The following is a 10,251-nucleotide window of genomic DNA, read 5'->3' on the forward strand; positions in this document are numbered from 1 at the left end:
GTAATGGCAGCACCGATAAGAAATTGCTTGGATATTGTAACTCATATTATATCCACTTTTTTTTTTCTTTAAAGTCAAATATGCACACGTGTTGAGGGAGGGCAAGGGTTGTTCATTGAATTGTTTTTTCCAGCAGCATATATGAGTGACAACAGATAAAGACTGCCCACATTGGAAAATGTGTCAACAAGGGTGTCCCTCGACCATTGCTGAAATTCACATCTTTTTAATATGATATGAAAGGACTCAAAAATATTTTTGTGAAGAATTACAAATTTATTAGTCAAACAACAATGAATGACAGTTTACACTTGAAAACAATTTATCCTGAATTTTAGGGTTAGTAGGCTTCTATGATGAAATACAACGAACAAAATGAAAAAGAAATATCATTAATTCATAAAGAACTTGCTTTACCGGCAAGCAAACAAACAAAAGAAAAAGACCCGAAGCATATTTGATGCCAGGCTAGCCCTGTACAAAAATTGAATTTTATAAAATTCCAAGAAATATGATTTACCAAGTATTCGAACAACCTAATAACATAATTAAATGAATGAGTTAACTATTAAAGGAAGTGGTCAGATGATTAAACCCTACAGGTTATAACTATTCCATGCTCTTCACAAAGTGATCCAAAAAAATTTGACTACACAAAACCTCTGACTGATCTTAACTACTCCCCAAAATTTGACAGTTATAAAAATCTAAATAAAGACGAAAAAAACTTTTTTCTTCTAATAAAATATGCCCATTGCTAGTAAATGCAATCGTGTGATTTTGGTATAATTACCAATGACCTTATCTATTAAGTCCATGCAACTTAGCAAGCCATCTATCTTCACACCACTGACATCGAATGCTTGAAAACGATGTCCCAATCATTACCAAGATTTGATTGGTAGTATTTGTTGCCCACGTGTACACTGTCCAAACTTAGTTAATTTTCTGTTCTTACCCAACACTGGCCATTGACGCTTGTCAATGTCAACCACTTTTAGGTTTTAAAAAAGGTGAAGGGTAGTAGCGGTGATGTAGCAGTACGTTATTTGTACAGAACAATCACATTGTTTCATTCACAATGGACAGGTCTCATGAAACGGACATTTTTAAATAAATACCTCGTTTCCTTGGCTATTGAAGTACAGTAGATGTGATATGATGGCATTTAACCTATAAAAATTTTGATGCTCATCATTTGCTTTAATACCGAAAAGCAAAAGTTTTATTCTATTTCAATTTTTTAAAGGGACTTTTCAAAGGGGAACATACACCTTTGGGGGTTTTTAAAAGCATTTAATTTAAAAAAAAAATTTAAAAATGTAAACCTATTTTTCATTTTGCCACTTCCTTCGAAAAATGTGAAAACATCCCCCATCCAGACCCAGTCAAAAATTTTGGGCCCAAAGACCCAAACAACCCGGGAAAAAAAAAAAATTTGGGAACCACACTGAACCCAGAATTCGGCCCCACTTTGAAAATTAAAAAGGGGTTTCACCAAAAAAAGAAAATGAGGCTTCGTTTGGGAACAAAACAGACGTTTAAGGTCAAAAAAAACCCTTCATCACCCCAAAAAAATAAACAAAAAAACCCTTTTTATTTTTTTTAGGGTTTGTGCTGATGAAAGGTTTTTACACAAAACGTCCATTTTTCCCAAAAACTTTTAGCCTCCCCAAATTATCACTTTTTCCCTTTAAAAAATTTTCATAAATCCTTTAGGTTTCAGGCACCCCCACCCCCTTTTAAAATGTCCTACGTTATCAACTTAGTCAAAGCGGGGTTAATAATACACAATATGATGGCTTTATATGCGGGTCCCAAAAATGGACTCCTGATTGCATTTAGTTTTTTTACTGATTTTTTTCCTATGCCCTTTTTGAATAAAATATATAAATATTTTTTTCTACAAAAAAAAAACATAAACATTTTATCAACATCAAGCACAACCCTACATTTTTCCCCTATTTGTCACTTTCCCGGGGTTACTTATTAAAAAAAAACCAAAGTAAGCATTCAAGAGCTGGGACGTGAGACAAGCCAACATTTATTGAAACCCAGGTTTCAATTTTAAAAAAGTGTCCTTTAAATATTAAATTTAAAGCGGTTTTTTGAAAGTGACAAAACTTTATACATTTTGAACAAAAAACCATCTCCAACAAATTTGGACCGGGCCCAATGATGATGATGATAGGGATTGCATGTGTAGTCAGTAAAAACATGGGGAAAATGTTTTGTAAATTAATTTCTTTTAATAATTTTTTTTTTAAAGCTAATAGAAATTTGTTTTTTTTTTCCCTTTTCCGTTTTTTTTTAATTAAAAATGACAGAAAAACACCAGAAAATGAATGACTTTTAAAAAAGATTTCATTTTTTTTTTTTTGCGGGGGAGAGGGAGGGTTTTATGAAAAAGACAAAAAGTTTTTATACAGTACCTTAACTTTATCAAAAAATTTAAAAAAGGGTTCCCTTTAAACAGTAAAACAAAAAACTTTTAAATTTTATTTTCCCCCCCCCCCCCTTTTAAATGTCAATTGGATAAAAATAATGATATCAATGCAAAATTTTTAAAAGGGGAAAAAAAAAAAGAAAAAATGAGGGGAATAACAAAAATTTGTATTGAAGCTGCGGGCATTATACGGGAATGTTTGGAAAAAGGGTGCAGATGTAAAAATTGGGAACCCAAATCTTTAAAAATATCCCCTTTCAAGGGTTTTTTTCCCCCCCTTTTTAAAATTGTATGCGTGGATAAAAACAAAATATTGCCCAAAAAAAAACACGATAAAACCCATTTATGATCAAAAAGTCATTTTAAAAGTTTTTTTGGTTTGGGCATGTATATGTAGGGCGTTTTCAAAAACACATAAACAAAAAGAACAAAAAAGTCTATTTACTGTAAATAATATGAAAAATACAGAATTGTTATGTCTATTCATAGCTGTTTGAAAGTTGCCAAAAAGAAAAAATATTTTATAAATCTAATAACAGATAATAAATCTAAAGCTTTTTGGCTTTGTTTTTTTTTTTTTTTGTTTTTTTCTGTCTTTAAAACGTTAATGCACTTCCCACACTTTAAAGGGGGGAATTTAAAGAAATTTTTGTTTAATTTTATTTTGTTTTACAGTTTTTCAACCCCAAGGGACATGTCATTCTGGAGCCAAAAAAAAGTGGGTGGGACAGTGAAAAAGAATTAAAATGAAACTGTAAAAAGTGTTTTTTAAGCTCTTAAGAAAAGCAAATCACAAAGAGACTAGAACCAAAAAGAACAGAGCTGCGAGCAATCTATCATTGTGTCAAGATAGCCGGGCAGTTAAAAACTGAATGAAGTCTCATAAAACTACCAGATAAAAAAGAAAACAATGAGGTAGGGGAGACAACAGCAGCAATAATTCCATATGCCTTGTCTGGTCCATCCCAATACCGATAAAGAAATAATAGTACAATTTTGCAGTCCTCTAAACTGATGTACATCGTTTGGTTTCGCACTTCAGCAGCATGAACATCAAATTTTTTTATATTAAAATTTTTTAATTAAAAATTAAATTTAAAAATTAATATAATTTATAAAAAAATTAAAATTTTTTTAATATTTTATTTTTAAACTTATTAAATAATTTTTTTTAAATTATTATTAAGAAAAATAAATTATGAAATTAAATAATTAATTTTAATTATTTTAAAAATTTAAAAATTTAAAAATTTAAATCTTATTTTTAAAAAAATTTTTTTTATATATAAATATATATATTATATAATATAATATATATTTTATAATTTTATATAAAATAAATATATATATAATATATTTATAAAATATATATATATATTTATATTATATAGATAAAAATTTTATATAGAATATATTTTATATATAATATTTTTATAATATAATATTTTAAAATATAAAAAATATATATATATATTTTTATATATAAAAATAAAATATAAAAAATTAAAATATAAAATAAAATATATATATATATATATATATTTTAAATAAAAAATATATATATATATATAAATATATATATAAAAATTATAAATTTTATATATATATATAAAAAAAAAATATATAAAATATATTTATAAATATATATTTATATATATTTTAAAAAAAAATTTAAAAATAAATATTAATTTTAAATATGAATTTTTAAATAATTTAAAATTTATATTTAAATTTAAATAAATTTATTTTTTAAAATATAATTAATTATGTATTTAATAATGTTAAAAATAAAATAAAAAAAATTTAAATTTTTTATAAAATATATTAAATTTAAATTTTATTTTAAATTAAAAAAAATTTATAAAAATTTGATTTTCATGCTGCAAAGTGCAAACCCAAACGTGACTCATTTAGAGGACTGAAAAATTTGTACTATTTTTTTCTTTATGGGTGGGGGATGGACCAGAAAAGGCATATGGAATTTTTTGCGGCCTTTTTCCCTCCCCTACCTCATTTTTTTTCTTTTTTATCGGTATTTTATGAAACTTCTTTTCATTTTTTAAACTGCCCCTACCCTTGACACAATAAAGTTTGGGCCCAGCTCTTTTTTTTTGGGTTCGGGTCTCTTTGGTTTTGCTTTCTAAATTTTAAAAGCACATTTACGGGATGCATCTATTTTTTTTTTCTCACTGCCCCACCCATTTTTTTTCTGGCCCAAATGAATGTCTTTGTGTTTTAATAACTGTAAAACAACAAAATTTAAACAAACTTTAAATTTTAAAAATTCCTTCAAAGTGATGTAATTTCCATTAACGTTTAAAGACGAAAAAAAAAAAAAAAAAAAAAACCCAAAAAATTTTAATTTTTATTTCTTTTTTTAAAATTTAAAAATTTTTTTTCTTTTTGGCAACTTTAAAACAGTTTTATGAATAGCAAAAACAATTCTGTTTTTTTCATTTTAAATTTACAGAAATAGATTTTTTTTGTTCTTTTTGTTTATGTGTAACTTGAAAATCGCCATACACTATACAATGCTAACCAAATATAACATTAACATGACTTTTCCTAAAACATAAATTTCTTTTTATTTTAAAATTTTTTTGGCCCAATTTATTCAGTTTTTTCATCAACACGCATAAAATTTTTAAAGGGGGAAAAAAATCCCTTGCCCCCTTTGGGGATATTAAATGATATTTTTCAATTATTAATCTGCATTTTTTTAAAAAAACTTCCATTAAAATGTTTGCAGTTTAAAATACATAATTTTTAAACCCACCCCTTTTTTGTTTTTTTTTTTCACTTTAAAAATTTAAATGCATTAAATATCTTTAAATTATTTAAACCAATTAAAATTTAAAAATATAAAAATAAATTTTTTTGTTTTACGGGTTTAAGGGCAATTTCTTTAATTTACTGATAAATTAAGGTACGTATAAATCTGTCGTCATAGGGAAATAAACCCCTCCCCTCCCCCCCCAACCCAAAAACTCTTTTTCCCCAAAACGCCCTTAGAAATCCCGCTGTTTCTTCTGCCCTTTTTTAAATTAAAAGAAAGGGAGAGAAAAACAACAAATTACTATTCCCTAGATCAAAAATGAAATATTTTACAATCATTGCCCCATGTTTGACTGACACAATGCAATCCGTATAAACTTCACCCTTTGGGCAGGTCCATTTTGGGTTTGGAAAAATTGTTGTTCAAAATGCTATCATTTTTTTGCACTTCAAAGCCCGCAAATTTCAATAATAATGGACACTTGTTAAGTTAAAACCGGGTTCCAATAAATGTTGAGCTAGCTCATCGTCCCCCCGCTCCTTTCAATCTTTCTTTGATTTTTTCCCCAAAAATTAAACCCCCGGGAAAGGGGGAAATAGGAAAACTGTAGTTATGCTTGTTTTTGATAAACTGTTTTAAATTTTTTTTTTTAGAAAAAAAAAAAAAATATATATATATAGTTTTGTCCCTAGGAATAAAATAACAGTAAAAAAAAACTAAATTTCAATCAGGAGTCCATTTGGGGCCAGCATATAAAAACCTACATATAGTGTATTTACACCTCCTTTGACTAAGTTTACTAAAGTACGGCATTAAAAAGTGGTGGGGGCTGCCTGAAGCCTAGGATCATGAAAATACTAACGAAAAGTGATAATGGAAGGCTACAGATTTGGGGAAAAATGGACGTTTTTGTTTAAAAACCCTTTTTAACAGCACAACCATAAACAAATTTAAAAGTTTTTTTGTTTATTTTTTTTGCTGATGAAGGGTTTTTATCCCCGACCCTTTTATCGTCTGTTTTGTTTTCCCAATTTGAACCTCATTACATTTTTTTTTGGGAACCTTTAAATTCAAAAGGGGGGCCGAATTCCCGAGTTCAGTGTGGTCCAAGTTTTTTTTTTTTTTTGATTGTTTGGGTTTTGGGCCTAAAATTTTTACTGGTCGGATGGATGTTTTTTTTTTTCATTATCGAAGGAAGTGGCAAAAAGAAAAAAATTTTTCATTAAAAAATTTTTTTTTTTAAATTTAAAAGCTTTAAAAACCCCAAAGAGTGTAAGGTTTAATTTTAAAAATCTTGAAAATTGAAAAAGAATAAAACTTTTGCTTTTTGGTATTAAAAAAAATGATGAAACATCAAAATTTTAAGGTTTTTTAAAGCCATCATTCACCTCTATGTACTTCCCCTGCCAAGGGAAAAGAGGGAAATTTTTTAAAATTCCGTTTTTTGGGGACCCGTCCCTTGTGAATGAAACAATTTTGGGTTGTTCTGTACAAATAAATTAAATGCACTTTACCGCTAAAAACCCTTTTCCCCTTTTTTAAAAAACCTAAAATTTTTTGACATTGACAAGGTTTAATGGCCATTTTTGGGGAAACCGGGGAAAAAAAAATAAGTTTTTTGGGCAGTGTACACGTGGGCAAAAAATACACCCCTCAATCTTTGGAAAGATTGGGAAAATCGTTTTTAGCATTCCCAAGTCATGGTGTGAAGATAGATGGCTTGCTAAGTTCATGGACTTAATAAATAAGGGCATTGGGGAATTATACCAAAAAACACACGATTTCATTTTTAAATACAATGGGCATAAATTTTTTTAAAAAAAAAGTTTTTTTTGCTTTTTTAGATTTTTATAAAGCAAATTTTGGGGAAATAGGTTTAAAATCAGTCAGAGGTTTTTTTGGGATAAAAATTTTTTTTGGGGCACTTTTGGAAAAATTTGGAAAAGTTATAACCGTAGGGTTTAAACAAACGAAACCCCCTTCCTTTAATAGTTAACCCCATTAAATTTTAAATTTTGTTAAAAGGTTGTTCGAATACTTGGTAAATCATATTTCTTTGGGAATTTTTTTAAATTTAATTTTTGTACAGGGGTACCTGGGATCAAATATGCTTCGGGACTTTTTTTTTTTGTTTGTTTTCTTGCCGGGAAACAAGTTTTTTTATGAAATTTAAAGATATTTTTTTTTTCATTTTGTTTGTTGATTTCATCATAGAACCCTTTCTAACCCTAAAATTCAGGATAAAAATTTTTTTCCCAAATGTTAAAATGCCCTTTATTGTTTTTTGACTAATAAATTTTAATTCCCTTTACAAAAATTTTTTGAGTCCTTTCCCTATCAATTAAAAAATTGAAAATTTTTAGCAATGGTCGAGGGACACCCCTTTTTTACACATTTTCCCCAAATTTGGGGGGAATTTTTTTAACTGTTTTCAAATCATAATGCTTTCTGGAAAAACAATTCAATGAAAAACCCTTTTCCCCCCCTCAAAAACGGGGTTTTCAATTTTTACTTTAAAGAAAAAAAAAAATGGGTATAATATGAGTTTTTCAAATTTCCAAAACAATTTCTTATCGGTGGGGCCATTACTCAAGTTCCTTTTAAAACCATAGTATTAAATACCAAAAAAAAATTCTTCTTATTAAGTGAATGTGGCAGAAGGGAAAAACCCCAATGTTTTTCTTTTTTATTGACACGTAAGAAATGAATTTTCCAAAATTTCCCCAAAAATTACAAAAAAGTTTCAAAACTGGGGGGGGTTCCTGACCTCCCATAGTGGGCAGGGAGGGACATACTGTGTCTTCAAAACCCCCTAAGGCTGTTTTTTAACATGCTTTCTGTCTTTTTCTTGGAAAAAAAATTTCCCTTTGGGTTTTGGGCCTTGGGCCCCGCTGGGGGGGAAACAGTCAAATGTTAGTTTTTTTGGGAGATGATAATTTTTTTTTCCCCCTTTAAAACATCTCTCTTTTTGCAAACCCAAATTAATTTTTTTTTTTATGCATTATAAAAATTTTGTAAACAATTTTTGTGTATTCCTCTTATGGGGGTTTTGTTTGGGCTGGGTTAACATTTGGGAAACTCAAACTAAGTGCGCTTAAGTGTGCTCTTTTAATCTACATGTTCCTATTTGGGAAACCCCCCCTTTTTCCCGCCCTTTTTCTTTTGGGTGCTTTAATTGTAATTCTAGAACTTTTTTCATCCCAAATTTTTTCCCTTTTACTGGCGCGATATGACCTTAATGTATTGCCCAAACCCCTAAAACCCTTTAAAAAAAAAACATTAAAATATCTCATCTCAACCTTTTCTAACTTGGTTTTAAATGATTTTGGGTTTTTTTAACAAATTTAAAAGGGAAGAGACCCCCGGGGCCTTTAATTTCCCTAACTTTTGGGCAAGGAAACAAATGTCCCCCCTACCCAAACCTTGTGGGGAGGAACAGCCTCTACCCCAAAAAGTTGGGGGGGCAGGAAACAGCGTCCCCCTATCCATAAACATTGTGGAAAAGGAGACATAGTCCCCATAACCACTAACCCCGTTGTCCCCTATTTCTTTTGTGGAAACCCCTTTTTTAACCAAAATTTGTAGAAACCCTCTTCTCAAATTTTTTAGGGTCTGGGACCTCGGGCCCGCCGCGACAATTTTTTTTTGAATGCCCGAAATTTTTGAAGTTTTTAAAACCACAGATAAGGGTTTAAATTTTTCTTTAACTTTAAAAAAATCCAAATGTTTTGGGCTAAACTGCATTGCGTAAAAAAAATGAAAGTCTAAAAAATCTTCCGAAGTGGTCGGAGGGTCACTTCTGCTGTCAAACAAATAAGGGGAAAAAATGCAGAATTTCCCAAAGCACGCTATCATCAGGTTCTTTTTTGAAATCACCTAAAAAAACTCATCCCCGACACCAGCCTAGGTACCCGTAAGAGGAATACACTCAAATGAACAGAAAAAAATAATTTTGTTTCCCAAAACCCGAAAACCCTAACAATACATGACAGAGAGGGATTTTTCAAAGGGAAAAAAAAAACATTATTTTTTCCAAACCGCATAGTAAATCTTTTCAAAAGTTATTTTTTTACATCCTTTCTTATACATATTTTATGCAAAATTACTTTATACAGAAAAAAAACCTAAAATTTTTTTTTGGATCAACACCAAACTAGACTAATGATACTGCTACATGACCATTATTCTTACCTTTTTCCCAATAAATTCAGTCTGTCAGTATAGAATATCATAACGCTTACACTTACTAAAAACATTTTAAAAAATAAAAAATCCCTTAAGGGAAAATATAATAGATCAAAGGGGAAGGGAAACCCCAAAAGGGGTAAAAACTTCCCCAATAGAAACAAAAAGATAAAAAATATGTTTAAGTGACAAAATTTTAAATTTTGATAACCTCAACTGGAATAAAGACAGAGAAATTCAATTATTGAATTTTAAAAGTAAGCAATCTAAAAATAGTTTAAAATAAAAAAGTAAATAAAAAAAAATTTTAAAAAAAAGACACAAAACAGGCTCAGCGCATAGTTAGTCCTCGGGAAAGGTTTTTTACTCGCATTCAAACCCTACTCATGTCCCAAAAAGAGAAAAAGACTGTTTAGCGTTGCTCTGTTGGAAAAAAATGTAATATCGCCCAATAGGGGTCCCGTCTCCTTCGACATCAAAAACTGTTGCTGTTGGTTTAGGGACCCCTTTTTAAAGTCTTTGGCATTTTTAGTGGATATTTTCCGGGATATAAAAGCTCAATTTTTAAATATTTATAAAAAATGGATGAAGGTGTATAAAACTTTAAACTAATCACACCCTCAAAAATAGTATCTGACGAATATTTTACAAAGAAACAGCTGTGACAGATGATATCATGGGGAAAGGAAGAGGAGAAGGGGGGGAAGGGCAGCAAGGGGTGGGGGGAAAAGGGGGAAGAGAAGAGAGACCACTAAAAACCCAAAAAAATTTTATTTTTTGGGAAATTTGGGAAAAATTCCCAATTCTATATACAGAATGAAAAATAAAACCTCCACTGGCTGCC

This window comes from Berghia stephanieae, chromosome 1, assembly GCF_034508935.2.
Source record: "Berghia stephanieae isolate SIO BIC M18660-M18661 chromosome 1, UCSD_Bste_1.3, whole genome shotgun sequence".
NCBI lineage: Eukaryota > Metazoa > Mollusca > Gastropoda > Nudibranchia > Aeolidiidae > Berghia > Berghia stephanieae.